This window comes from Oncorhynchus mykiss, chromosome 11, assembly GCF_057628025.1.
Source record: "Oncorhynchus mykiss isolate SJ-2025 chromosome 11, ASM5762802v1, whole genome shotgun sequence".
In the NCBI taxonomy this organism is placed as follows: Eukaryota; Metazoa; Chordata; class Actinopteri; order Salmoniformes; family Salmonidae; genus Oncorhynchus; species Oncorhynchus mykiss.
The window spans coordinates 71,850,471-71,876,658 of record NC_143032.1 but is presented as its reverse complement, the minus strand read 5'-3'; the positions used below and the strand labels follow the sequence as shown (position 1 = coordinate 71,876,658).

General features: G+C 34.3%; 29 non-coding genes across 29 annotated transcripts; all 29 read right to left on the bottom strand.

Moving 5' to 3' along the window:
• Positions 1–102: 102 nt before the first annotated feature.
• trnal-caa (transfer RNA leucine (anticodon CAA)) lies at positions 103–214 on the bottom strand. Its single transcript has 2 exons — positions 177–214; positions 103–148 (listed from the first exon to the last, which is right to left on the bottom strand). It is a non-coding gene; the product is annotated as a tRNA-Leu (tRNA).
• Positions 215–1,906: 1,692 nt separating this feature from the next.
• trnal-caa (transfer RNA leucine (anticodon CAA)) lies at positions 1,907–2,018 on the bottom strand. The gene is made up of 2 exons: positions 1,981–2,018; positions 1,907–1,952 (listed from the first exon to the last, which is right to left on the bottom strand). It is a non-coding gene; the product is annotated as a tRNA-Leu (tRNA).
• Positions 2,019–2,347: 329 nt separating this feature from the next.
• trnac-aca (transfer RNA cysteine (anticodon ACA)) lies at positions 2,348–2,460 on the bottom strand. The gene is made up of 2 exons: positions 2,423–2,460; positions 2,348–2,393 (listed from the first exon to the last, which is right to left on the bottom strand). It is a non-coding gene; the product is annotated as a tRNA-Cys (tRNA).
• Positions 2,461–2,808: 348 nt separating this feature from the next.
• On the bottom strand, positions 2,809–2,920 carry trnal-caa (transfer RNA leucine (anticodon CAA)). The gene is made up of 2 exons: positions 2,883–2,920; positions 2,809–2,854 (listed from the first exon to the last, which is right to left on the bottom strand). It is a non-coding gene; the product is annotated as a tRNA-Leu (tRNA).
• A 771-nt stretch (positions 2,921–3,691) lies between these two features.
• trnal-caa (transfer RNA leucine (anticodon CAA)) lies at positions 3,692–3,803 on the bottom strand. The gene is made up of 2 exons: positions 3,766–3,803; positions 3,692–3,737 (listed from the first exon to the last, which is right to left on the bottom strand). It is a non-coding gene; the product is annotated as a tRNA-Leu (tRNA).
• A 342-nt stretch (positions 3,804–4,145) lies between these two features.
• trnal-caa (transfer RNA leucine (anticodon CAA)) lies at positions 4,146–4,257 on the bottom strand. The gene is made up of 2 exons: positions 4,220–4,257; positions 4,146–4,191 (listed from the first exon to the last, which is right to left on the bottom strand). It is a non-coding gene; the product is annotated as a tRNA-Leu (tRNA).
• Positions 4,258–5,019: 762 nt separating this feature from the next.
• Positions 5,020–5,131, bottom strand: trnal-caa (transfer RNA leucine (anticodon CAA)). The gene is made up of 2 exons: positions 5,094–5,131; positions 5,020–5,065 (listed from the first exon to the last, which is right to left on the bottom strand). It is a non-coding gene; the product is annotated as a tRNA-Leu (tRNA).
• Positions 5,132–5,473: 342 nt separating this feature from the next.
• trnal-caa (transfer RNA leucine (anticodon CAA)) lies at positions 5,474–5,585 on the bottom strand. Its single transcript has 2 exons — positions 5,548–5,585; positions 5,474–5,519 (listed from the first exon to the last, which is right to left on the bottom strand). It is a non-coding gene; the product is annotated as a tRNA-Leu (tRNA).
• Positions 5,586–7,695: 2,110 nt separating this feature from the next.
• trnal-caa (transfer RNA leucine (anticodon CAA)) lies at positions 7,696–7,807 on the bottom strand. The gene is made up of 2 exons: positions 7,770–7,807; positions 7,696–7,741 (listed from the first exon to the last, which is right to left on the bottom strand). It is a non-coding gene; the product is annotated as a tRNA-Leu (tRNA).
• A 328-nt stretch (positions 7,808–8,135) lies between these two features.
• Positions 8,136–8,247, bottom strand: trnal-caa (transfer RNA leucine (anticodon CAA)). Its single transcript has 2 exons — positions 8,210–8,247; positions 8,136–8,181 (listed from the first exon to the last, which is right to left on the bottom strand). It is a non-coding gene; the product is annotated as a tRNA-Leu (tRNA).
• A 770-nt stretch (positions 8,248–9,017) lies between these two features.
• On the bottom strand, positions 9,018–9,129 carry trnal-caa (transfer RNA leucine (anticodon CAA)). Its single transcript has 2 exons — positions 9,092–9,129; positions 9,018–9,063 (listed from the first exon to the last, which is right to left on the bottom strand). It is a non-coding gene; the product is annotated as a tRNA-Leu (tRNA).
• Positions 9,130–9,458: 329 nt separating this feature from the next.
• Positions 9,459–9,570, bottom strand: trnal-caa (transfer RNA leucine (anticodon CAA)). Its single transcript has 2 exons — positions 9,533–9,570; positions 9,459–9,504 (listed from the first exon to the last, which is right to left on the bottom strand). It is a non-coding gene; the product is annotated as a tRNA-Leu (tRNA).
• A 350-nt stretch (positions 9,571–9,920) lies between these two features.
• On the bottom strand, positions 9,921–10,032 carry trnal-caa (transfer RNA leucine (anticodon CAA)). Its single transcript has 2 exons — positions 9,995–10,032; positions 9,921–9,966 (listed from the first exon to the last, which is right to left on the bottom strand). It is a non-coding gene; the product is annotated as a tRNA-Leu (tRNA).
• Positions 10,033–10,383: 351 nt separating this feature from the next.
• On the bottom strand, positions 10,384–10,495 carry trnal-caa (transfer RNA leucine (anticodon CAA)). The gene is made up of 2 exons: positions 10,458–10,495; positions 10,384–10,429 (listed from the first exon to the last, which is right to left on the bottom strand). It is a non-coding gene; the product is annotated as a tRNA-Leu (tRNA).
• Positions 10,496–11,286: 791 nt separating this feature from the next.
• On the bottom strand, positions 11,287–11,398 carry trnal-caa (transfer RNA leucine (anticodon CAA)). Its single transcript has 2 exons — positions 11,361–11,398; positions 11,287–11,332 (listed from the first exon to the last, which is right to left on the bottom strand). It is a non-coding gene; the product is annotated as a tRNA-Leu (tRNA).
• A 330-nt stretch (positions 11,399–11,728) lies between these two features.
• On the bottom strand, positions 11,729–11,840 carry trnal-caa (transfer RNA leucine (anticodon CAA)). Its single transcript has 2 exons — positions 11,803–11,840; positions 11,729–11,774 (listed from the first exon to the last, which is right to left on the bottom strand). It is a non-coding gene; the product is annotated as a tRNA-Leu (tRNA).
• A 329-nt stretch (positions 11,841–12,169) lies between these two features.
• Positions 12,170–12,281, bottom strand: trnal-caa (transfer RNA leucine (anticodon CAA)). Its single transcript has 2 exons — positions 12,244–12,281; positions 12,170–12,215 (listed from the first exon to the last, which is right to left on the bottom strand). It is a non-coding gene; the product is annotated as a tRNA-Leu (tRNA).
• A 350-nt stretch (positions 12,282–12,631) lies between these two features.
• On the bottom strand, positions 12,632–12,743 carry trnal-caa (transfer RNA leucine (anticodon CAA)). The gene is made up of 2 exons: positions 12,706–12,743; positions 12,632–12,677 (listed from the first exon to the last, which is right to left on the bottom strand). It is a non-coding gene; the product is annotated as a tRNA-Leu (tRNA).
• A 783-nt stretch (positions 12,744–13,526) lies between these two features.
• trnal-caa (transfer RNA leucine (anticodon CAA)) lies at positions 13,527–13,638 on the bottom strand. Its single transcript has 2 exons — positions 13,601–13,638; positions 13,527–13,572 (listed from the first exon to the last, which is right to left on the bottom strand). It is a non-coding gene; the product is annotated as a tRNA-Leu (tRNA).
• A 789-nt stretch (positions 13,639–14,427) lies between these two features.
• Positions 14,428–14,539, bottom strand: trnal-caa (transfer RNA leucine (anticodon CAA)). The gene is made up of 2 exons: positions 14,502–14,539; positions 14,428–14,473 (listed from the first exon to the last, which is right to left on the bottom strand). It is a non-coding gene; the product is annotated as a tRNA-Leu (tRNA).
• A 342-nt stretch (positions 14,540–14,881) lies between these two features.
• trnal-caa (transfer RNA leucine (anticodon CAA)) lies at positions 14,882–14,993 on the bottom strand. The gene is made up of 2 exons: positions 14,956–14,993; positions 14,882–14,927 (listed from the first exon to the last, which is right to left on the bottom strand). It is a non-coding gene; the product is annotated as a tRNA-Leu (tRNA).
• A 1,655-nt stretch (positions 14,994–16,648) lies between these two features.
• Positions 16,649–16,760, bottom strand: trnal-caa (transfer RNA leucine (anticodon CAA)). The gene is made up of 2 exons: positions 16,723–16,760; positions 16,649–16,694 (listed from the first exon to the last, which is right to left on the bottom strand). It is a non-coding gene; the product is annotated as a tRNA-Leu (tRNA).
• A 2,120-nt stretch (positions 16,761–18,880) lies between these two features.
• On the bottom strand, positions 18,881–18,992 carry trnal-caa (transfer RNA leucine (anticodon CAA)). The gene is made up of 2 exons: positions 18,955–18,992; positions 18,881–18,926 (listed from the first exon to the last, which is right to left on the bottom strand). It is a non-coding gene; the product is annotated as a tRNA-Leu (tRNA).
• A 778-nt stretch (positions 18,993–19,770) lies between these two features.
• trnal-caa (transfer RNA leucine (anticodon CAA)) lies at positions 19,771–19,882 on the bottom strand. The gene is made up of 2 exons: positions 19,845–19,882; positions 19,771–19,816 (listed from the first exon to the last, which is right to left on the bottom strand). It is a non-coding gene; the product is annotated as a tRNA-Leu (tRNA).
• Positions 19,883–20,643: 761 nt separating this feature from the next.
• On the bottom strand, positions 20,644–20,755 carry trnal-caa (transfer RNA leucine (anticodon CAA)). The gene is made up of 2 exons: positions 20,718–20,755; positions 20,644–20,689 (listed from the first exon to the last, which is right to left on the bottom strand). It is a non-coding gene; the product is annotated as a tRNA-Leu (tRNA).
• A 782-nt stretch (positions 20,756–21,537) lies between these two features.
• Positions 21,538–21,649, bottom strand: trnal-caa (transfer RNA leucine (anticodon CAA)). The gene is made up of 2 exons: positions 21,612–21,649; positions 21,538–21,583 (listed from the first exon to the last, which is right to left on the bottom strand). It is a non-coding gene; the product is annotated as a tRNA-Leu (tRNA).
• Positions 21,650–22,859: 1,210 nt separating this feature from the next.
• On the bottom strand, positions 22,860–22,971 carry trnal-caa (transfer RNA leucine (anticodon CAA)). Its single transcript has 2 exons — positions 22,934–22,971; positions 22,860–22,905 (listed from the first exon to the last, which is right to left on the bottom strand). It is a non-coding gene; the product is annotated as a tRNA-Leu (tRNA).
• Positions 22,972–24,182: 1,211 nt separating this feature from the next.
• trnal-caa (transfer RNA leucine (anticodon CAA)) lies at positions 24,183–24,294 on the bottom strand. The gene is made up of 2 exons: positions 24,257–24,294; positions 24,183–24,228 (listed from the first exon to the last, which is right to left on the bottom strand). It is a non-coding gene; the product is annotated as a tRNA-Leu (tRNA).
• Positions 24,295–25,937: 1,643 nt separating this feature from the next.
• On the bottom strand, positions 25,938–26,049 carry trnal-caa (transfer RNA leucine (anticodon CAA)). Its single transcript has 2 exons — positions 26,012–26,049; positions 25,938–25,983 (listed from the first exon to the last, which is right to left on the bottom strand). It is a non-coding gene; the product is annotated as a tRNA-Leu (tRNA).
• Positions 26,050–26,188: the final 139 nt, after the last annotated feature.

Below are 26,188 nucleotides of genomic sequence, written 5' to 3'. Positions count from 1 at the left end.
CATCTATCAAACTATTAATCACTGTTCATGTGTTTTCCTTTCACCATTTGGAGAATTTTTCGGTTCTGACAAAGAGCTACTCTTTTTTTAAGGCAAAAGGTGTGTCAGAAGAGGGATTTGAACCCTCGCCTCCAATCGGAGACCAGAATACCCCTGTAACTAGGAAGGATTCTCACCTTGAGTCTGGCGCCTTAGACCACTCGGCCATCCTGACACTAATAAATGGATAAAATTCGTATTTTTTCATGATTCTGTAACATAATGTCTGATATGTCTGATGGAAACATGTAGATAATAAGATACAAAGAAAAAGAAACAAAAAATGTTAAAAGCTAATGAAAGATATATTAAAAAACATTTTTCAATGGAATTTTAGTAACTTATTGAATTCTAAACTAGGCATATGTTGATATGTATTGAACTATTATTCCCGTTTGATGTGTTTTCTGTTCTCAAACTATGACATCTATCAAACTATTAATCACTGTTCATGTGTTTTCCTTTCACCATTTGGAGAATTTTTCGGTTTTGACAAAGAGCTACTCTTTTTTAAGGCAAAAGGTGTGTCAGAAGAGGGATTTGAACCCTCGCCTCCAATCGGAGACCAGAATACCCCTGTAACTAGGAAGGATTCTCACCTTGAGTCTGGCGCTAGACCACTCGGCCATCCTGACAACTACAAAACCTTAAAATTCATATTTTTTCACGATTATGTAACATAACATCTGATATGTCTGATGGTTACATGCAGATCTTAAGATACAAAGAAAAAGAAACAAAAAATGTTAAAAGCTAATGAAAGATATAGTAAAAAACATTTTTCAATGGAATTTGAGTAACTTATTGAATTCTAAACTAGGCATATATTCCCGTTTCATGTGTTTTCTGTTCTCAAACTATGACATCTATCAAACTATTAATCACTGTTCATGTGTTTTCCTTTCACCATTTGGAGAATTTTTCGGTTTTGACAAAGAGCTACTCTTTTTTAATGCAAAAGCTGTGTCAGAAGAGGGATTTGAACCCTCGCCTCCAATCGGAGACCAGAATACCCCTGTAACTAGGAAGGATTCTCACCTTGAGTCTGTCGCCTTACACCACTCGGCCATCCTGACAACTACAAAACCTTAAAATTCATATTTTTTCACGATTATGTAACATAACATCTGATATGTCTGATGGAAACATGTAGATAATAAGATACAAAGAAAAAGAAACAAAAAATGTTAAAAGCTAATGAAAGATATAGTAAAAAACATTTTTCAATGGAATTTGAGTAACTTATTGAATTCTAAACTAGGCATATGTTCCCGTTTCATGTGTTTTCTGTTCTCAAACTATGACATCTATCAAAATATTAATCACTGTTCATGTGTTTTCCTTTCACCATTTGGATAATTTTTTGATTTTGACAAAGAGCTAATCTTTTTTAAGGCAAAAGGTGTGTCAGAAGAGGGATTTGAACCCTCACCTCTAATCGGAGACCAGAATACCCCTGTACCTAGGAAGGATTCTCACCTTGAGTCTGGCACCTTAGACCACTCGGCCATCCTGACACTTATAAATGTGTAAAATTCATATTTTTTCATGATTCTGTAACATAATGTCTGATATGTCTGATGGAAACATGTAGATAATAAGATACAAAGAAAAAGAAACAAAAAATGTTAAAAGCTAATGAAAGATATAGTAAAAAACATTTTTCAATGGAATTTGAGTAACTTATTGAATTCTAAACTAGGCATATGTTGACATGTATTGAACTATTATTCCCGTTTCATGTGTTTTCTGTTCTCAAACTATGACATCTATCAAACTATTAATCACTGTTCATGTGTTTTCCTTTCACCATTTGGAGAATATTTCGGTTTTGACAAAGAGCTACTCTTTTTTAAGGCAAAAGGTGTGTCAGAAGAGGGATTTGAACCCTCGCCTCCAATCGGAGACCAGAATACCCCTGTAACTAGGACGGATTCTCACCTTGAGTCTGGCGCCTTAGACCACTCGGCCATCCTGACAACTACAAAACCTTAAAATTCATATTTTTTCACGATTATGTAACATAACATCTTATATGTCTGATGGTTACATGCAGATCTTAAGATACAAAGAAAAATAAACAAAAAATGTTAAAAGCTAATTAAAGATATAGTAAAAAACATTTTTCAATGGAATTTGAGTAACATATTGAATTCTAAACTAGGAATATGTTCCCGTTTCATGTGTTTTCTGTTCTCAAACTATGACATCTATCAAACTATTAATCACTGTTCATGTGTTTTCCTTTCACCATTTGGAGAATTTTTCGGTTCTTACAAAGAGCTACTCTTTTTTAAGTCAAAAGGTGCGTCAGAAGAGGGATTTGAACCCTCGCCTCCAATCGGAGACCAGAATACCCCTGTAACTAGGAAGGATTCTCACCTTGTGGTCTGGCGCCTTAGACCACTCGGCCATCCTGACACTTATAAATGCGTGAAATTCATATTATTTCATGATTCTGTAACATAATGTCTGATATGTCTGATGGAAACATGTAGATAATAAGATACAAAGAAAAAGAAACAAAAAATGTTAAAAGCGAATTAAAGATATAGTAAAAAACATTTTTCAATGGAATTTGAGTAACATTGAATTCTAAACTAGGCATATGTTGACATGTATTGAACTATTATTCCTGTTTCATGTGTTTTCTGTTCTCAAACTATGACATCTATCAAACTATTTATCACTGTTCATGTGTTTTCCTTTCACCATTTGGAGAATTTTTCGGTTTTGACAAAGAGCTACTCTTTTTTAATGCAAAAGCTGTGTCAGAAGAGGGATTTGAACCCTCGCCTCCAATCGGAGACCAGAATACCCCTGTAACTAGGAAGGATTCTCACCTTGAGTCTGGCGCCTTAGACCACTCGGCCATCCTGACAACTACAAAACCTTAAAATTCATATTTTTTCACGATTATGTAACATAACATCTGATATGTCTGATGGTTACATGCAGATCTTAAGATACACAGAAAAAGAAACAAAAAATATTAAAAGCTAATTAAAGATATAGTAAAAAACATTTTTCAATGGAATTACTTATTGTAACTTAACTTATTGAATTCTAAACTAGGCATATGTTCCCGTTTCATGTGTTTTCTGTTCTCAAACTATGACATCTATCAAACTATTAATCACTGTTCATGTGTTTTCCTTTCACCATTTGGAGAATTTTTCGGTTTTGACAAAGAGCTACTCTTTTTTTAAGTCAAAAACTGTGTCAGAAGAGGGATTTGAACCCTCGCCTCCAATCAGAGACCTGTAACTAGGAAGGATTCTCACCTTGAGTCTGGCGCCTTAGACCACTCGGCCATCCTGACACTTGTAAATCCTTAAAATCCATATTTTTTCATGATTCTGTAACATAATGTCTGATATGTCTGATGGAAAAATGTAGATAATAAGATACAAAGAAAAATAAACAAAAAATATTAAAAGCTAATTAAAGATATAGTAAAAAACATTTTTCAATGGAATTTGAGTAACTTATTGAAATCTAAACTAGGCATATGTTCCCGTTTCATGTGTTTTCTGTTCTCAAACTATGACATCTATCAAACTATTAATCACTGTTCATGTGTTTTCCTTTCACCATTTGGATAATTTCTCGGTTTTGACAAAGGCAAAAGCTTTTTTTAAGGCAAAAGCTGTGTCAGAAGAGGGATTTGAACCCTCGCCTCCAATCGGAGACCAGAATACCCCTGTAACTAGGAAGGATTCTCACCTTGAGTCTGGCGCCTTAGACCACTCGGCCATCCTGACACATACAAATGCATAAAATTCGAATATTTTTAAATGATTCTGTAACATAATGTCTGATATGTCTGATGGAAAAATGTAGATAATAAGATACAAAGAAAAATAAACAAAAAATGTTAAAAGCTAATGAAGGATATAGTAAAAAACATTTTTCAATGGAATTTTAGTAACTTATTGAATTCTAAACTAGGCATATGTTGATATGTATTGAACTATTATTACCGTTTCATGTGTTTTCTGTTCTCAAACTATGACATCTATCAAACTATTAATCACTGTTCATGTGTTTTCCTGTTTCCATTTTCGGTTTTGACAAAGAGCTACTCTTTTTTAAGGCAAAAGGTGTGTCAGAAGAGGGATTTGAACCCTCACCTCCAATCGGAGACCAGAATACCCCTGTAACTAGGAAAGATTCTCACCTTGAGTCTGGCGCCTTAGACCACTCGGCCATCCTGACAACTACAAAACCTTAAAATTCATATTTTTTCACGATTATGTAACATAACATCTGATATGTCTGATGGTTACATGCAGATCTTAACATACAAAGAAAAAGAAACAAAAAATGTTAAAAGCTAATGAAAGATATAGTAAAAAACATTTTTCAATGGAATTTGAGTAACTTCTTGAATTCTAAACTAGGCATATGTTCCCGTTTCATGTGTTTTCTGTTCTCAAACTATGACATCTATCAAACTATTAATCACTGTTCATGTGTTTTCCTTTCACCATTTGGAGAATTTTTCGGTTTTGACAAAGAGCTACTCTTTTTTTAAGTCAAAAACTGTGTCAGAAGAGGGATTTGAACCCTCGCCTCCAATCAGAGACCTGTAACTAGGAAGGATTCTCACCTTGAGTCTGGCGCCTTAGACCACTCGGCCATCCTGACACTTGTAAATCCTTAAAATCCATATTTTTTCATGATTCTGTAACATAATGTCTGATATGTCTGATGGAAAAATGTAGATAATAAGATACAAAGAAAAATAAACAAAAAATATTAAAAGCTAATTAAAGATATAGTAAAAAACATTTTTCAATGGAATTTGAGTAACTTATTGAAATCTAAACTAGGCATATGTTCCCGTTTCATGTGTTTTCTGTTCTCAAACTATGACATCTATCAAACTATTAATCACTGTTCATGTGTTTTCCTTTCACCATTTGGATAATTTCTCGGTTTTGACAAAGGCAAAAGCTTTTTTTAAGGCAAAAGCTGTGTCAGAAGAGGGATTTGAACCCTCGCCTCCAATCGGAGACCAGAATACCCCTGTAACTAGGAAGGATTCTCACCTTGAGTCTGGCGCCTTAGACCACTCGGCCATCCTGACACATACAAATGCATAAAATTCGAATATTTTTAAATGATTCTGTAACATAATGTCTGATATGTCTGATGGAAAAATGTAGATAATAAGATACAAAGAAAAATAAACAAAAAATGTTAAAAGCTAATGAAAGATATATTAAAAAACATTTTTCAATGGAATTTTAGTAACTTATTGAATTCTAAACTAGGCATATGTTGATATGTATTGAACTATTATTACCGTTTCATGTGTTTTCTGTTCTCAAACTATGACATCTATCAAACTATTAATCACTGTTCATGTGTTTTCCTGTTTCCATTTTCGGTTTTGACAAAGAGCTACTCTTTTTTAAGGCAAAAGGTGTGTCAGAAGAGGGATTTGAACCCTCACCTCCAATCGGAGACCAGAATACCCCTGTACCTAGGAAGGATTCTCACCTTGAGTCTGGCGCCTTAGACCACTCGGCCATCCTGACAACTACAAAACCTTAAAATTCATATTTTTTCACGATTATGTAACATAACATCTGATATGTCTGATGGTTACATGCAGATCTTAAGATACAAAGAAAAAGAAACAAAAAATGTTAAAAGCTAACGAAAGATATAGTAAAAAACATTTTTCAATAGAATTTGAGTAACTTATTGAAATCTAAACTAGGCATATGTTCCCGCTTCATGTGTTTTCTGTTCTCAAACTATGACATCTATCAAACTATTAATCACTGTTCATGTGTTTTCCTTTCACCATTTGGAGAATTTTTCGGTTTTGACAAAGAGCTACTCTTTTTTAAGGCAAAAGCCGTGTCAGAAGAGGGATTTGAACCCTCGCCTCCAATCAGAGACCAGAATACCCCTGTAAACTAGGAAGGATTCTCACCTTGAGTCTGGCGCCTTAGACCACTCGGCCATCCTGACAACTACAAAACCTTAAAATTCATATTTTTTCACGATTATGTAACATAACATCTGATATGTCTGATGGTTACATGCAGATCTTAACATACAAAGAAAAAGAAACAAAAAATGTTAAAAGCTAATGAAAGATATAGTAAAAAACATTTTTCAATGGAATTTGAGTAACTTCTTGAATTCTAAACTAGGCATATGTTCCCGTTTCATGTGTTTTCTGTTCTCAAACTATGACATCTATCAAACTATTAATCACTGTTCATGTGTTTTCCTTTCACCATTTGGATAATTTCTCGGTTTTGACAAAGAGCTACTCTTTTTTAAGGCAAAAGCCGTGTCAGAAGAGGGATTTGAACCCTCGCCTCCAATCAGAGACCAGAATACCCCTGTAAACTAGGAAGGATTCTCACCTTGAGTCTGGCGCCTTAGACCACTCGGCCATCCTGACAACTACAAAACCTTAAAATTCATATTTTTTCACGATTATGTAACATAACATCTGATATGTCTGATGGTTACATGCAGATCTTAACATACAAAGAAAAAGAAACAAAAAATGTTAAAAGCGAATTAAAGATATAGTAAAAAACATTTTTCAATGGAATTTGAGTAACTTATTGAATTCTAAACTAGGCATATGTTCCCGTTTCATGTGTTTTCTGTTCTCAAACTATGACATCTATCAAACTATTAATCACTGTTCATGTGTTTTCCTTTCACCATTTGGATAATTTCTCGGTTTTGACAAAGGCAAAAGCTTTTTTTAAGGCAAAAGCTGTGTCAGAAGAGGGATTTGAACCCTCGCCTCCAATCGGAGACCAGAATACCCCTGTAACTAGGAAGGATTCTCACCTTGAGTCTGGCGCCTTAGACCAATCGGCCATCCTGACACATACAAATGCATAAAATTCGAATATTTTTAAATGATTCTGTAACATAATGTCTGATATGTCTGATGGAAAAATGTAGATAATAAGATACAAAGAAAAATAAACAAAAAATGTTAAAAGCTAATGAAAGATATAGTAAAAAACATTTTTCAATGGAATTTTAGTAACTTATTGAATTCTAAACTAGGCATATGTTGACATGTATTGAACTATTATTCCCGTTTCATGTGTTTTCTGTTCTCAAACTATGACATCTATCAAACTATTAATCACTGTTCATGTGTTTTCCTGTTTCCATTTTCGGTTTTGACAAAGAGCTACTCTTTTTTAAGGCAAAAGCCGTGTCAGAAGAGGGATTTGAACCCTCGCCTCCAATCAGAGACCAGAATACCCCTGTAAACTAGGAAGGATTCTCACCTTGAGTCTGGCGCCTTAGACCACTCGGCCATCCTGACAACTACAAAACCTTAAAATTCATATTTTTTCACGATTATGTAACATAACATCTGATATGTCTGATGGTTACATGCAGATCTTAACATACAAAGAAAAAGAAACAAAAAATGTTAAAAGCGAATTAAAGATATAGTAAAAAACATTTTTCAATGGAATTTGAGTAACTTATTGAATTCTAAACTAGGCATATGTTCCCGTTTCATGTGTTTTCTGTTCTCAAACTATGACATCTATCAAACTATTAATCACTGTTCATGTGTTTTCCTTTCACCATTTGGAGAATTTTTCAGTTTTGACAAAGAGCTACTCTTTTTTAAGGCAAAAGCTGTGTCAGAAGAGGGATTTGAACCCTCGCCTCCAATCGGAGACCAGAATACCCCTGTAACTAGGAAGGATTCTCACCTTGAGTCTGGCGCCTTAGACCACTCGGCCATCCTGACAACTACAAACCTTAAAATTCATATTTTTTCTCTATTATGTAACATAACATCTGATATGTCTGATGGTTACATGCAGATCTTAAGATACAAAGAAAAAGAAACAAAAAATGTTAAAAGCTAATGAAAGATATAGTAAAAAACATTTTTCAATGGAATTTGAGTAACTTATTGAAATCTAAACTAGGCATATGTTCCCGTTTCATGTGTTTTCTGTTCTCAAACTATGACATCTATCAAACTATTAATCACTGTTCATGTGTTTTCCTTTCACCATTTGGATAATTTCTCGGTTTTGACAAAGAGCTACTCTTTTTTAAGGCAAAAGCTGTGTCAGAAGAGGGATTTGAACCCTCGCCTCCAATCGGAGACCAGAATACCCCTGTAACTAGGAAGGATTCTCACCTTGAGTCTGGCGCCTTAGACCACTCGGCCATCCTGACAACTACAAAACCTTAAAATTCATATTTTTTCTCGATTATGTAACATAACATCTGATATGTCTGATGGTTACATGCAGATCTTAAGAAACAAAGAAAAAGAAACAAAAAATGTTAAAAGCTAATTAAAGATATAGTAAAAAACATTTTTCAATGGAATTTGAGTAACTTATTGAATTCTAAACTAGGCATATGTTCCTGTTTCATGTGTTTTCTGTTCTCAAACTATGACATCTATCAAACTATTAATCACTGTTCATGTGTTTTCCTTTCACCATTTGGAGAATTTTTCGGTTTTGACAAAGAGCTACTCTTTTTTAATGCAAAAGCTGTGTCAGAAGAGGGATTTGAACCCTCGCCTCCAATCAGAGACCAGAATACCCCTGTAACTAGGAAGGATTCCCACCTTGAGTCTGGCGCCTTAGACCACTCGGCCATCCTGACAACTACAAAACCTTAAAATTCATATTTTTTCTCGATTATGTAACATAACATCTGATATGTCTGATGGTTACATGCAGATCTTAACATACAAAGAAAAAGAAACAAAAAATGTTAAAAGCAAATTAAAGATATAGTAAAAAACATTTTTCAATGGAATTTGAGTAACTTATTGAATTCTAAACTAGGCATATGTTCCCGTTTCATGTGTTTTCTGTTCTCAAACTATGACATCTATCAAACTATTAATCACTGTTCATGTGTTTTCCTTTCACCATTTGGAGAATTTTTCAGTTTTGACAAAGAGCTACTCTTTTTTAAGGCAAAAGCTGTGTCAGAAGAGGGATTTGAACCCTCGCCTCCAATCGGAGACCAGAATACCCCTGTAACTAGGAAGGATTCTCACCTTGAGTCTGGCGCCTTAGACCACTCGGCCATCCTGACAACTACAAAACCTTAAAATTCATATTTTTTCTCGATTATGTAACATAACATCTGATATGTCTGATGGTTACATGCAGATCTTAAGATACAAAGAAAAATAAACAAAAAATGTTAAAAGCTAATGAAAGATATAGTAAAAAACATTTTTCAATGGAATTTGAGTAACTTATTGAAATCTAAACTAGGCATATGTTCCCGTTTCATGTGTTTTCTGTTCTCAAACTATGACATCTATCAAACTATTAATCACTGTTCATGTGTTTTCCTTTCACCATTTGGAGAATTTTTCGGTTTTGACAAAGAGCTACTCTTTTTTAAGGCAAAAGGTGTGTCAGAAGAGGGATTTGAACCCTCGCCTCCAATCGGAGACCAGAATACCCCTGTAAGTAGGAAGGATTCTCACCTTGAGTCTGGCGCCTTAGACCACTCGGCCATCCTGACACTTATAAATCCTTAAAATTCATATTTTTTCATGATTCTGTAACATAATGTCTGATATGTCTGATGGAAACATGTAGATAATAAGATACAAAGAAAAAGAAACAAAAAATGTTAAAAGCTAATGAAAGATATATTAAAAAACATTTTTCAATGGAATTTTAGTAACGTATTGAATTCTAAACTAGGCATATGTTGGTATGTATTGAACTATTATTCCCGTTTCATGTGTTTTCTGTTCTCAAACTATGACATCTATCAAACTATTAATCACTGTTCATGTGTTTTCCTTTCAACATTTGGAGAATTTTTCGGTTTTGACAAAGAGCTACTCTTTTTTAAGGCAAAAGGTGTGTCAGAAGAGGGATTTGAACCCTCGCCTCCAATCGGAGACCAGAATACCCCTGTAACTAGGAAGGATTCTCACCTTGAGTCTGGCGCCTTAGACCACTCGGCCATCCTGACACTAATAAATGGATAAAATTAGTATTTTTTCATGATTCTGTAACATAATGTCTGATATGTCTGATGGAAACATGTAGATAATAAGATACAAAGAAAAAGAAACAAAAAATGTTAAAAGCTAATGAAAGATATATTAAAAAACATTTTTCAATGGAATTTTAGTAACTTATTGAATTCTAAACTAGGCATATGTTGGTATGTATTGAACTATTATTCCCGTTTCATGTGTTTTCTGTTCTCAAACTATGACATCTATCAAACTATTAATCACTGTTCATGTGTTTTCCTTTCACCATTTGGAGAATTTTTCGGTTTTGACAAAGAGCTACTCTTTTTTTAAGGCAAAAGGTGTGTCAGAAGAGGGATTTGAACCCTCGCCTCCAATCGGAGACCAGAATACCCCTGTAACTAGGAAGGATTCTCACCTTGAGTCTGGCGCCTTAGACCACTCGGCCATCCTGACAACTACAAAACCTTAAATTCATATTTTTTCACGATTATGTAACATACCATCTGATATGTCTGATGGTTACATGCAGATCTTAAGATACAAAGAAAAAGAAACAAAAAATGTTAAAAGCTAATGAAAGATATAGTAAAAAACATTTTTCAATGGAATTTGAGTAACTTATTGAATTCTAAACTAGGCATATGTTCCCGTTTCATGTGTTTTCTGTCCTCAAACTATGACATCTATCAAACTATTAATCACTGTTCATGTGTTTTCCTTTCACCATTTGGAGAATTTTTCGGTTTTGACAAAGAGCTACTCTTTTTTAAGGCAAAAGCTGTGTCAGAAGAGGGATTTAAACCCTCGCCTCCAATCGGAGACCAGAATACCCCTGTAACTAGGAAGGATTCTCACCTTGAGTCTGGCGCCTTAGACCACTCGGCCATCCTGACACTTATAAATCCTTAAAATTCATATTTTTTCATGATTCTGTAACATAATGTCTGATATGTCTGATGGAAACATGTAGATAATAAGATACAAAGAAAAAGAAACAAAAAATGTTAAAAGCTAAGGAAAGATATATTAAAAAACATTTTTCAATGGAATTTTAGTAACGTATTGAATTCTAAACTAGGCATATGTTGACATGTATTGAACTATTATTCCCGTTTCATGTGTTTTCTGTTCTCAAACTATGACATCTATCAAACTATTAATCACTGTTCATGTGTTTTCCTTCCACCATTTGGAGAATTTTTCGGTTTTGACAAAGAGCTACTCTTTTTTTAAGGCAAAAGGTGTGTCAGAAGAGGGATTTGAACCCTCGCCTCCAATCGGAGACCAGAATACCCCTGTAACTAGGAAGGATTCTCACCTTGAGTCTGGCGCCTTAGACCACTCGGCCATCCTGACAACTACAAAACCTTAAAATTCATATTTTTTCACGATTATGTAACATAACATCTGATATGTCTGATGGTTACATGCAGATCTTAAGATACAAAGAAAAAGAAACAAAAAATGTTAAAAGCTAATGAAAGATATAGTAAAAAACATTTTTCAATGGAATTTGAGTAACTTATTGAATTCTAAACTAGGCATATGTTCCCGTTTCATGTGTTTTCTGTTCTCAAACTATGACATCTATCAAACTATTAATCACTGTTCATGTGTTTTCCTTTCACCATTTTGAGAATTTTTCGGTTTTGACAAAGAGCTACTCTTTTTTAAAGGCAAAAGGTGTGTCAGAAGAGGGATTTGAACCCTCGCCTCCAATCGGAGACCAGAATACCCCTGTAACTAGGAAGGATTCTCACCTTGAGTCTGGCGCCTTAGACCACTCGGCCATCCTGACAACTACAAAACCTTAAAATTCATATTTTTTCACGATTATGTAACATAACATCTGATATGTCTGATGGTTACATGCAGATCTTAAGATACAAAGAAAAAGAAACAAAAAATGTTAAAAGCTAATGAAAGATATAGTAAAAAACATTTTTCAATGGAATTTGAGTAACTTATTGAATTCTAAACTAGGCATATGTTCCCGTTTCATGTGTTTTCTGTTCTCAAACTATGACATCTATCAAACTATTAATCACTGTTCATGTGTTTTCCTTTCACCATTTGGAGAATTTTTCGGTTTTGACAAAGAGCTACTCTTTTTTAAGGCAAAAGCTGTGTCAGAAGAGGGATTTGAACCCTCGCCTCCAATCGGAGACCAGAATACCCCTGTAAGTAGGAAGGATTCTCACCTTGAGTCTGGCGCCTTAGACCACTCGGCCATCCTGACACTTATAAATCCTTAAAATTCATATTTTTTCATGATTCTGTAACATAATGTCTGATATGTCTGATGGAAACATGTAGATAATAAGATACAAAGAAAAAGAAACAAAAAATGTTAAAAGCTAATGAAAGATATATTAAAAAACATTTTTCAATGGAATTTTAGTAACGTATTGAATTCTAAACTAGGCATATGTTGGTATGTATTGAACTATTATTCCCGTTTCATGTGTTTTCTGTTCTCAAACTATGACATCTATCAAACTATTAATCACTGTTCATGTGTTTTCCTTTCAACATTTGGAGAATTTTTCGGTTTTGACAAAGAGCTACTCTTTTTTAAGGCAAAAGGTGTGTCAGAAGAGGGATTTGAACCCTCGCCTCCAATCGGAGACCAGAATACCCCTGTAACTAGGAAGGATTCTCACCTTGAGTCTGGCGCCTTAGACCACTCGGCCATCCTGACACATACAAATGCATAAAATTCGAATATTTTTAAATGATTCTGTAACATAATGTCTGATATGTCTGATGGAAAAATGTAGATAATAAGATACAAAGAAAAATAAACAAAAAATGTTAAAAGCTAATGAAAGATATAGTAAAAAACATTTTTCAATGGAATTTGAGTAACTTATTGAATTCTAAACTAGGCATATGTTCCCGTTTCATGTGTTTTCTGTTCTCAAACTATGACATCTATCAAACTATTAATCACTGTTCATGTGTTTTCCTGTTTCCATTTTCTGTTTTGACAAAGAGCTACTCTTTTTGAAGGCAAAAGGTGTGTCAGAAGAGGGATTTGAACCCTCGCCTCCAATCGGAGACCAGAATACCCCTGTAACTAGGAAGGATTCTCACCTTGTGTCTGGCGCCTTGGACCACTCGGCCATCCTGACACTTATAAATGCTTAAAATTCATATTTTTTCATGATTCTGTAACATAATGTCTGATATGTCTGATGGAAACATGTAGATAATAAGATACAAAGAAAAATAAACAAAAAATGTTAAAAGCTAATGAAAGATATAGTAAAAAACATTTTTCAATGGAATTTGAGTAACTTATTGAATTCTAAACTAGGCATATGTTGACATGTATTGAACTATTATTCCCGTTTCATGTGTTTTCTGTTCTCAAACTATGACATCTATCAAACTATTAATCACTGTTCATGTGTTTTCCTTTCACCATTTGGAGAATTTTTCGGTTTTGACAAAGAGCTACTCTTTTTTAATGCAAAAGCTGTGTCAGAAGAGGGATTTGAACCCTCGCCTCCAATCGGAGACCAGAATACCCCTGTAACTAGGAAGGATTCTCACCTTGAGTCTGGCGCCTTAGACCACTCGGCCATCCTGACAACTACAAAACCTTAAAATTCATATTTTTTCACGATTATGTAACATAACATCTGATATGTCTGATGGTTACATGCAGATCTTAAGATACACAGAAAAAGAAACAAAAAATATTAAAAGCTAATTAAAGATATAGTAAAAAACATTTTTCAATGGAATTTGAGTAACTTATTGAATTCTAAACTAGGCATATGTTCCCGTTTCATGTGTTTTCTGTTCTCAAACTATGACATCTATCAAACTATTAATCACTGTTCATGTGTTTTCCTTTCACCATTTGGAGAATTTTTCAGTTTTGACAAAGAGCTACTCTTTTTTTAAGTCAAAAACTGTGTCAGAAGAGGGATTTGAACCCTCGCCTCCAATCAGAGACCTGTAACTAGGAAGGATTCTCAGAGACCTGTAACTAGGAAGGATTCTCACCTTGAGTCTGGCGCCTTAGACCACTCGGCCATCCTGACACTTGTAAATCCTTAAAATCCATATTTTTTCATGATTCTGTAACATAATGTCTGATATGTCTGATGGAAAAATGTAGATAATAAGATACAAAGAAAAATAAACAAAAAATATTAAAAGCTAATTAAAGATATAGTAAAAAACATTTTTCAATGGAATTTGAGTAACTTATTGAATTCTAAACTAGGCATATGTTCCCGTTTCATGTGTTTTCTGTTCTCAAACTATGACATCTATCAAACTATTAATCACTGTTCATGTGTTTTCCTTTCACCATTTGGATAATTTCTCGGTTTTGACAAAGGCAAAAGCTTTTTTTAAGGCAAAAGCTTTGTCAGAAGAGGGATTTGAACCCTCGCCTCCAATCGGAGACCAGAATACCCCTGTAACTAGGAAGGATTCTCACCTTGAGTCTGGCGCCTTAGACCACTCGGCCATCCTGACACATACAAATGCATAAAATTCGAATATTTTTAAATGATTCTGTAACATAATGTCTGATATGTCTGATGGAAAAATGTAGATAATAAGATACAAAGAAAAATAAACAAAAAATGTTAAAAGCTAATGAAAGATATAGTAAAAAACATTTTTCAATGGAATTTTAGTAACTTATTGAATTCTAAACTAGGCATATGTTGACATGTATTGAACTATTATTCCCATTTCATGTGTTTTCTGTTCTCAAACTATGACATCTATCAAACTATTAATCACTGTTCATGTGTTTTCCTGTTTCCATTTTCGGTTTTGACAAAGAGCTACTCTTTTTTAAGGCAAAAGCCGTGTCAGAAGAGGGATTTGAACCCTCACCTCCAATCGGAGACCAGAATACCCCTGTAACTAGGAAAGATTCTCACCTTGAGTCTGGCGCCTTAGACCACTCGGCCATCCTGACAACTACAAAACCTTAAAATTCATATTTTTTCACGATTATGTAACATAACATCTGATATGTCTGATGGTTACATGCAGATCTTAAGATACAAAGAAAAAGAAACAAAAAATGTTAAAAGCTAATGAAAGATATAGTAAAAAACATTTTTCAATAGAATTTGAGTAACTTATTGAAATCTAAACTAGGCATATGTTCCCGCTTCATGTGTTTTCTGTTCTCAAACTATGACATCTATCAAACTATTAATCACTGTTCATGTGTTTTCCTTTCACCATTTGGAGAATTTTTCGGTTTTGACAAAGAGCTACTCTTTTTTAAGGCAAAAGCCGTGTCAGAAGAGGGATTTGAACCCTCGCCTCCAATCAGAGACCAGAATACCCCTGTAAACTAGGAAGGATTCTCACCTTGAGTCTGGCGCCTTAGACCACTCGGCCATCCTGACAACTACAAAACCTTAAAATTCATATTTTTTCACGATTATGTAACATAACATCTGATATGTCTGATGGTTACATGCAGATCTTAACATACAAAGAAAAAGAAACAAAAAATGTTAAAAGCGAATTAAAGATATAGTAAAAAACATTTTTCAATGGAATTTGAGTAACTTATTGAATTCTAAACTAGGCATATGTTCCCGTTTCATGTGTTTTCTGTTCTCAAACTATGACATCTATCAAACTATTAATCACTGTTCATGTGTTTTCCTTTCACCATTTGGATAATTTCTCGGTTTTGACAAAGAGCTACTCTTTTTTAAGGCAAAAGCCGTGTCAGAAGAGGGATTTGAACCCTCGCCTCCAATCAGAGACCAGAATACCCCTGTAAACTAGGAAGGATTCTCACCTTGAGTCTGGCGCCTTAGACCACTCGGCCATCCTGACAACTACAAAACCTTAAAATTCATATTTTTTCACGATTATGTAACATAACATCTGATATGTCTGATGGTTACATGCAGATCTTAACATACAAAGAAAAAGAAACAACAAATGTTAAAAGCGAATTAAAGATATAGTAAAAAACATTTTTCAATGGAATTTGAGTAACTTATTGAATTCTAAACTAGGCATATGTTCCCGTTTCATGTGTTTTCTGTTCTCAAACTATGACATCTATCAAACTATTAATCACTGTTCATGTGTTTTCCTTTCACCATTTGGAGAATTTTTCAGTTTTGACAAAGAGCTACTCTTTTTTAAGGCAAAAGCTGTGTCAGAAGAGGGATTTGAACCCTCGCCTCCAATCAGAGACCAGAATACCCCTGTAAACTAGGAAGGATTCTCACCTTGAGTCTGGCGCCTTAGACCACTCGGCCATCCTGACAACTACAAAACCTTAAAATTCATATTTTTTCTCGATTATGTAACATAACATCTGATATGTCTGATGGTTACATGCAGATCTTAAGATACAAAGAAAAAGAAACAAAAAATGTTAAAAGCGAATTAAAGATATAGTAAAAAACATTTTTCAATGGAATTTGAGTAACTTATTGAATTCTAAACTAGGCATATGTTCCCGTTTCATGTGTTTTCTGTTCTCAAACTATGACATCTATCAAACTATTAATCACTGTTCATGTGTTTTCCTTTCACCATTTGGAGAATTTTTCAGTTTTGACAAAGAGCTACTCTTTTTTAAGGCAAAAGGTGTGTCAGAAGAGGGATTTGAACCCTCACCTCCAATCGGAGACCAGAATACCCCTGTAACTAGGAAGGATTCTCACCTTGAGTCTGGCGCCTTAGACCACTCGGCCATCCTGACAACTACAAAACCTTAAAATTCATATTTTTTCACGATTATGTAACATAACATCTGATATGTCTGATGGTTACATGCAGATCTTAAGATACAAAGAAAAATAAACAAAAAATGTTAAAAGCGAATTAAAGATATAGTAAAAAACATTTTTCAATGGAATTTGAGTAACTTATTGAATTCTAAACTAGGCATATGTTCCCGTTTCATGTGTTTTCTGTTCTCAAACTATGACATCTATCAAACTATTAATCACTGTTCATGTGTTTTCCTTTCACCATTTGGATAATTTCTCGGTTTTGACAAAGGCAAAAGCTTTTTTTAAGGCAAAAGCTGTGTCAGAAGAGGGATTTGAACCCTCGCCTCCAATCGGAGACCAGAATACCCCTGTAACTAGGAAGGATTCTCACCTTGAGTCTGGCGCCTTAGACCAGTCGGCCATCCTGACACATACAAATGCATAAAATTCGAATATTTTTAAATGATTCTGTAACATAATGTCTGATATGTCTGATGGAAAAATGTAGATAATAAGATACAAAGAAAAATAAACAAAAAATGTTAAAAGCTAATGAAAGATATAGTAAAAAACATTTTTCAATGGAATTTTAGTAACTTATTGAATTCTAAACTAGGCATATGTTGACATGTATTGAACTATTATTCCCGTTTCATGTGTTTTCTGTTCTCAAACTATGACATCTATCAAACTATTAATCACTGTTCATGTGTTTTCCTGTTTCCATTTTCGGTTTTGACAAAGAGCTACTCTTTTTTAAGGCAAAAGCCGTGTCAGAAGAGGGATTTGAACCCTCGCCTCCAATCAGAGGCCAGAATACCCCTGTAAACTAGGAAGGATTCTCACCTTGAGTCTGGCGCCTTAGACCACTCGGCCATCCTGACAACTACAAAACCTTAAAATTCATATTTTTTCACGATTATGTAACATAACATCTGATATGTCTGATGGTTACATGCAGATCTTAAGATACAAAGAAAAAGAAACAAAAAATTTTAAAAGCGAATTAAAGATATAGTAAAAAACATTTTTCAATGGAATTTGAGTAACTTATTGAATTCTAAACTAGGCATATGTTCCCGTTTCATGTGTTTTCTGTTCTCAAACTATGACATCTATCAAACTATTAATCACTGTTCATGTGTTTTCCTTTCACCATTTGGAGAATTTTTCGGTTTTGACAAAGAGCTACTCTTTTTTAAGGCAAAAGGTGTGTCAGAAGTGGGATTTGAACCCTCGCCTCCAATCGGAGACCAGAATACCCCTGTAACTAGGAAGGATTCTCACCTTGAGTCTGGCGCCTTAGACCACTCGGCCATCCTGACACTTATAAATCCTTAAAAATCATATTTTTTCATGATTCTGTAACATAATGTCTGATATGTCTGATGGAAACATGTAGATAATAAGATACAAAGAAAAATAAACAAAAAATGATAAAAGCTAATGAAAGATATAGTAAAAAACATTTTTCAATGGAATTTTAGTAACTTATTGAATTCTAAACTAGGCATATGTTGACATGTATTGAACTATTATTCCCGTTTCATGTGTTTTCTGTTCTCAAACTATGACATCTATCAAACTATTAATCACTGTTCATGTGTTTTCCTGTTTCCATTTTCGGTTTTGACAAAGAGCTACTCTTTTTTAAGGCATAAGCCGTGTCAGAAGAGGGATTTGAACCCTCGCCTCCAATCAGAGACCAGAATACCCCTGTAAACTAGGAAGGATTCTCACCTTGAGTCTGGCGCCTTAGACCACTCGGCCATCCTGACAACTACAAAACCTTAAAATTCATATTTTTTCACGATTATGTAACATAACATCTGATATGTCTGATGGTTACATGCAGATCTTAAGATACAAAGAAAAAGAAACAAAAAATGTTAAAAGCTAATGAAAGATATAGTAAAAAACATTTTTCAATGGAATTTGAGTAACTTATTGAATTCTAAACTAGGCATATGTTCCCGTTTCATGTGTTTTCTGTTCTCAAACTATGACATCTATCAAACTATTAATCACTGTTCATGTGTTTTCCTTTCACCATTTGGAGAATTTTTCGGTTTTGACAAAGAGCTACTCTTTTTTAAGGCAAAAGCTGTGTCAGAAGAGGGATTTGAACCCTCGCCTCCAATCGGAGACCAGAATACCCCTGTAACTAGGAAGGATTCTCACCTTGAGTCTGGCGCCTTAGACCACTCGGCCATCCTGACACTTATAAATCCTTAAAAATCATATTTTTTCATGATTCTGTAACATAATGTCTGATATGTCTGATGGAAACATGTAGATAATGAGATACAAAGAAAAATAAACAAAAAATGTTAAAAGCTAATGAAAGATATAGTAAAAAACATTTTTCAATGGAATTTGAGTAACTTATTGAATTCTAAACTAGGCATATGTTGACATGTATTGAACTATTATTCCCGTTTCATGTGATTTCTGTTCTCAAACTATGACATCTATCAAACTATTCATGTTCATGTGTTTTCCTGTTTCCATTTTCGGTTTTGACAAAGAGCTACTCTTTTTTAAGGCAAAAGCCGTGTCAGAAGAGGGATTTGAACCCTCGCCTCCAATCAGACACCAGAATACCCCTGTAAACTAGGAAGGATTCTCACCTTGAGTCTGGCGCCTTAGACCACTCGGCCATCCTGACAACTACAATACCTTAAAAATAATATTTTTTCACGATTATGTAACATAACATCTGATATGTCTGATGGTTACATGCAGATCTTAAGATACAAAGAAAAAGAAACAAAAAATGTTAAAAGCTAATGAAAGATATAGTAAAAAACATTTTTCAATGGAATTTGAGTAACTTATTGAATTCTAAACTAGGCATATGTTCCCGTTTCATGTGTTTTCTGTTCTCAAACTATGACATCTATCAAACTATTAATCACTGTTCATGTGTTTTCCTTTCACCATTTGGAGAATTTTTCAGTTTTGACAAAGAGCTACTCTTTTTTAAGGCAAAAGCTGTGTCAGAAGAGGGATTTGAACCCTCGCCTCCAATCGGAGACCAGAATACCCCTGTAACTAGGAAGGATTCTCACCTTGAGTCTGGCGCCTTAGACCACTCGGCCATCCTGACAACTACAAAACCTTAAAATTCATATTTTTTCTCGATTATGTAACATAACATCTGATATGTCTGATGGTTACATGCAGATCTTAAGATACAAAGAAAAAGAAACAAAAAATGTTAAAAGCTAATGAAAGATATAGTAAAAAACATTTTTCAATGGAATTTGAGTAACTTATTGAAATCTAAACTAGGCATATGTTCCCGTTTCATGTGTTTTCTGTTCTCAAACTATGACATCTATCAAACTATTAATCACTGTTCATGTGTTTTCCTGTTTCCATTTTCGGTTTTGACAAAGAGCTACTCTTTTTTAAGGCAAAAGCCGTGTCAGAAGAGGGATTTGAACCCTCGCCTCCAATCAGAGGCCAGAATACCCCTGTAAACTAGGAAGGATTCTCACCTTGAGTCTGGCGCCTTAGACCACTCGGCCATCCTGACAACTACAAAACCTTAAAATTCATATTTTTTCACGATTATGTAACATAACATCTGATATGTCTGATGGTTACATGCAGATCTTAAGATACAAAGAAAAAGAAACAAAAAATTTTAAAAGCGAATTAAAGATATAGTAAAAAACATTTTTCAATGGAATTTGAGTAACTTATTGAATTCTAAACTAGGCATATGTTCCCGTTTCATGTGTTTTCTGTTCTCAAACTATGACATCTATCAAACTATTAATCACTGTTCATGTGTTTTCCTTTCACCATTTGGAGAATTTTTCGGTTTTGACAAAGAGCTACTCTTTTTTAAGGCAAAAGGTGTGTCAGAAGAGGGATTTGAACCCTCGCCTCCAATCGGAGACCAGAATACCCCTGTAACTAGGAAGGATTCTCACCTTGAGTCTGGCGCCTTAGACCACTCGGCCATCCTGACACTTATAAATCCTTAAAATTCATATTTTTTCATGATTCTGTAACATAATGTCTGATATGTCTGATGGAAACATGTAGATAATAAGATACAAAGAAAAATAAACAAAAAATGATAAAAGCTAATGAAAGATATAGTAAAAAACATTTTTCAATGGAATTTTAGTAACTTATTGAATTCTAAACTAGGCATATGTTGACATGTATTGAACTATTATTCCCGTTTCATGTGTTTTCTGTTCTCAAACTATGACATCTATCAAACTATTAATCACTGTTCATGTGTTTTCCTGTTTCCATTTTCGGTTTTGACAAAGAGCTTCTCTTTTTTAAGGCAAAAGCCGTGTCAGAAGAGGGATTTGAACCCTCGCCTCCAATCAGAGACCAGAATACCCCTGTAAACTAGGAAGGATTCTCACCTTGAGTCTGGCGCCTTAGACCACTCGGCCATCCTGACAACTACAAAACCTTAAAATTCATATTTTTTCACGATTATGTAACATAACATCTGATATGTCTGATGGTTACATGCAGATCTTAAGATACAAAGAAAAAGAAACAAAAAATGTTAAAAGCTAATGAAAGATATAGTAAAAAACATTTTTCAATGGAATTTGAGTAACTTATTGAATTCTAAACTAGGCATATGTTCCCGTTTCATGTGTTTTCTGTTCTCAAACTATGACATCTATCAAACTATTAATCACTGTTCATGTGTTTTCCTTTCACCATTTGGAGAATTTTTCGGTTTTGACAAAGAGCTACTCTTTTTTAAGGCAAAAGCTGTGTCAGAAGAGGGATTTGAACCCTCGCCTCCAATCGGAGACCAGAATACCCCTGTAACTAGGAAGGATTCTCACCTTGAGTCTGGCGCCTTAGACCACTCGGCCATCCTGACACTTATAAATCCTTAAAAATCATATTTTTTCATGATTCTGTAACATAATGTCTGATATGTCTGATGGAAACATGTAGATAATGAGATACAAAGAAAAATAAACAAAAAATGTTAAAAGCTAATGAAAGATATAGTAAAAAACATTTTTCAATGGAATTTGAGTAACTTATTGAATTCTAAACTAGGCATATGTTGACATGTATTGAACTATTATTCCCGTTTCATGTGATTTCTGTTCTCAAACTATGACATCTATCAAACTATTCATGTTCATGTGTTTTCCTGTTTCCATTTTCGGTTTTGACAAAGAGCTACTCTTTTTTAAGGCAAAAGCCGTGTCAGAAGAGGGATTTGAACCCTCGCCTCCAATCAGAGACCAGAATACCCCTGTAAACTAGGAAGGATTCTCACCTTGAGTCTGGCGCCTTAGACCACTCGGCCATCCTGACAACTACAAAACCTTAAAATTCATATTTTTTCACGATTATGTAACATAACATCTGATATGTCTGATGGTTACATGCAGATCTTAAGATACAAAGAAAAAGAAACAAAAAATGTTAAAAGCTAATGAAAGATATAGTAAAAAACATTTTTCAATGGAATTTGAGTAACTTATTGAATTCTAAACTAGGCATATGTTCCCGTTTCATGTGTTTTCTGTTCTCAAACTATGACATCTATCAAACTATTAATCACTGTTCATGTGTTTTCCTTTCACCATTTGGAGAATTTTTCGGTTTTGACAAAGAGCTACTCTTTTTTAAGGCAAAAGCCGTGTCAGAAGAGGGATTTGAACCCTCGCCTCCAATCAGACACCAGAATACCCCTGTAAACTAGGAAGGATTCTCACCTTGAGTCTGGCGCCTTAGACCACTCGGCCATCCTGACAACTACAATACCTTAAAAATAATATTTTTTCACGATTATGTAACATAACATCTGATATGTCTGATGGTTACATGCAGATCTTAAGATACAAAGAAAAAGAAACAAAAAATGTTAAAAGCTAATGAAAGATATAGTAAAAAACATTTTTCAATGGAATTTGAGTAACTTATTGAAATCTAAACTAGGCATATGTTCCCGTTTCATGTGTTTTCTGTTCTCAAACTATGACATCTATCAAACTATTAATCACTGTTCATGTGTTTTCCTGTTTCCATTTTCGGTTTTGACAAAGAGCTACTCTTTTTTAAGGCAAAAGGTGTGTCAGAAGAGGGATTTGAACCCTCGCCTCCAATCGGAGACCAGAATACCCCTGTAACTAGGAAGGATTCTCACCTTGAGTCTGGCGCCTTAGACCACTCGGCCATCCTGACAACTACAAAACCTTAAAATTCATATTTTTTCTCGATTATGTAACATAACATCTGATATGTCTGATGGTTACATGCAGATCTTAAGATACAAAGAAAAAGAAACAAAAAATGTTAAAAGCTAATGAAAGATATAGTAAAAAACATTTTTCAATGGAATTTGAGTAACTTATTGAAATCTAAACTAGGCATATGTTCCCGTTTCATGTGTTTTCTGTTCTCAAACTATGACATCTATCAAACTATTAATCACTGTTCATGTGTTTTCCTGTTTCCATTTTCGGTTTTGACAAAGAGCTACTCTTTTTTAAGGCAAAAGGTGTGTCAGAAGAGGGATTTGAACCCTCGCCTCCAATCGGAGACCAGAATACCCCTGTAACTAGGAAGGATTCTCACCTTGAGTCTGGCGCCTTAGACCACTCTGCCATCCTGACACTTATAAATGCATAAAATTCGTATATTTTTAAATGATTCTGTAACATAATGTCTGATATGTCTGATGGAAACATGTAGATAATAAGATACAAAGAAAAATAAACAAAAAATGTTAAAAGCTAATGAAAGATATAGTAAAAAACATTTTTCAATGGAATTTGAGTAACTTATTGAATTCTAAACTAGGCATATGTTGATATGTATTGAACTATTATTCCCGTTTCATGTGTTTTCTGTTCTCAAACTATGACATCTATCAAACTATTCATGTTCATGTGTTTTCCTGTTTCCATTTTCGGTTTTGACAAAGAGCTACTCTTTTTTAAGGCAAAAGCCGTGTCAGAAGAGGGATTTGAACCCTCGCCTCCAATCAGACACCAGAATACCCCTGTAAACTAGGAAGGATTCTCACCTTGAGTCTGGCGCCTTAGACCACTCGGCCATCCTGACAACTACAATACCTTAAAAATAATATTTTTTCACGATTATGTAACATAACATCTGATATGTCTGATGGTTACATGCAGATCTTAAGATACAAAGAAAAAGAAACAAAAAATGTTAAAAGCTAATGAAAGATATAGTAAAAAACATTTTTCAATGGAATTTGAGTAACTTATTGAATTCTAAACTAGGCATATGTTCCCGTTTCATGTGTTTTCTGTTCTCAAACTATGACATCTATCAAACTATTAATCACTGTTCATGTGTTTTCCTTTCACCATTTGGAGAATTTTTCAGTTTTGACAAAGAGCTACTCTTTTTTAAGGCAAAAGCTGTGTCAGAAGAGGGATTTGAACCCTCGCCTCCAATCGGAGACCAGAATACCCCTGTAACTAGGAAGGATTCTCACCTTGAGTCTGGCGCCTTAGACCACTCGGCCATCCTGACAACTACAAAACCTTAAAATTCATATTTTTTCTCGATTATGTAACATAACATCTGATATGTCTGATGGTTACATGCAGATCTTAAGATACAAAGAAAAAGAAACAAAAAATGTTAAAAGCTAATGAAAGATATAGTAAAAAACATTTTTCAATGGAATTTGAGTAACTTATTGAAATCTAAACTAGGCATATGTTCCCGTTTCATGTGTTTTCTGTTCTCAAACTATGACATCTATCAAACTATTAATCACTGTTCATGTGTTTTCCTGTTTCCATTTTCGGTTTTGACAAAGAGCTACTCTTTTTTAAGGCAAAAGGTGTGTCAGAAGAGGGATTTGAACCCTCGCCTCCAATCGGAGACCAGAATACCCCTGTAACTAGGAAGGATTCTCACCTTGAGTCTGGCGCCTTAGACCACTCTGCCATCCTGACACTTATAAATGCATAAAATTCGTATATTTTTAAATGATTCTGTAACATAATGTCTGATATGTCTGATGGAAACATGTAGATAATAAGATACAAAGAAAAATAAACAAAAAATGTTAAAAGCTAATGAAAGATATAGTAAAAAACATTTTTCAATGGAATTTGAGTAACTTATTGAATTCTAAACTAGGCATATGTTGATATGTATTGAACTATTATTCCCGTTTCATGTGTTTTCTGTTCTCAAACTATGACATCTATCAAACTATTAATCACTGTTCATGTGTTTTCCTGTTTCCATTTTCGGTTTTCACAAAGAGCTACTCTTTTTTTAAGGCAAAAGGTGTGTCAGAAGAGGGATTTGAACCCTCGCCTCCAATCGGAGACCAGAATACCCCTGTAACTAGGAAGGATTCTCACCTTGAGTCTGGCGCCTTAGACCACTCGGTCATCCTGACACTTATAAATGCATAAAATTCGTATTTTTTCTTGATTCTGTAACATTATGTCTGATATGTCTGATGGAAACATTTAGATAATAAGATACAAAGAAAAAGGAACAAAAAATGTTAAAAGCTAATGAAAGATATAGTAAAAAACATTTTTCAATGGAATTTGAGTAACTTACTGAATTCTAAACTAGGCATATGTTGACATGTATTGAACTATTATTCCCGTTTCATGTGTTTTCTGTTCTCAAACTATGACATCTATCAAACTATTAATCACTGTTCATGTGTTTTCCTGTTTCCATTTTCGGTTTTGACAAAGAGCTACTCTTTTTTAAGGCAAAAGCTGTGTCAGAAGAGGGATTTGAACCCTCGCCTCCAATCAGAGACCAGAATACCCCTGTAACTAGGAAAGATTCTCACCTTAGACCACTCGGCCATCCTGACAACTACAAAACCTTAAAATTCATATTTTTTCACGATTATGTAACATAACATCTGATATGTCTGATGGTTACATGCAGATCTTAAGATACAAAGAAAAAGAAACAAAAAATGTTAAAAGCTAATTAAAGATATAGTAAAAAACATTTTTCAATGGAATTTGAGTAACTTATTGAATTCTAAACTAGGCATATGTTCCCGTTTCATGTGTTTTCTGTTCTCAAACTATGACATCTATCAAACTATTAATCACTGTTCATGTGTTTTCCTGTTTCCATTTTCGGTTTTGACAAAGAGCTACTCTTTTTTAAGGCAAAAGGTGTGTCAGAAGAGGGATTTGAACCCTCGCCTCCAATCGGAGACCAGAATACCCCTGTAACTAGGAAGGATTCTCACCTTGAGTCTGGCGCCTTAGACCACTCGGCCATCCTGACAACTACAAAACCTTAAAATTCATATTTTTTCACGATTATGTAACATAACATCTGATATGTCTGATGGTTACATGCAGATCTTAAGATACAAAGAAAAAGAAACAAAAAATGTTAAAAGCTAATGAAAGATATAGTAAAA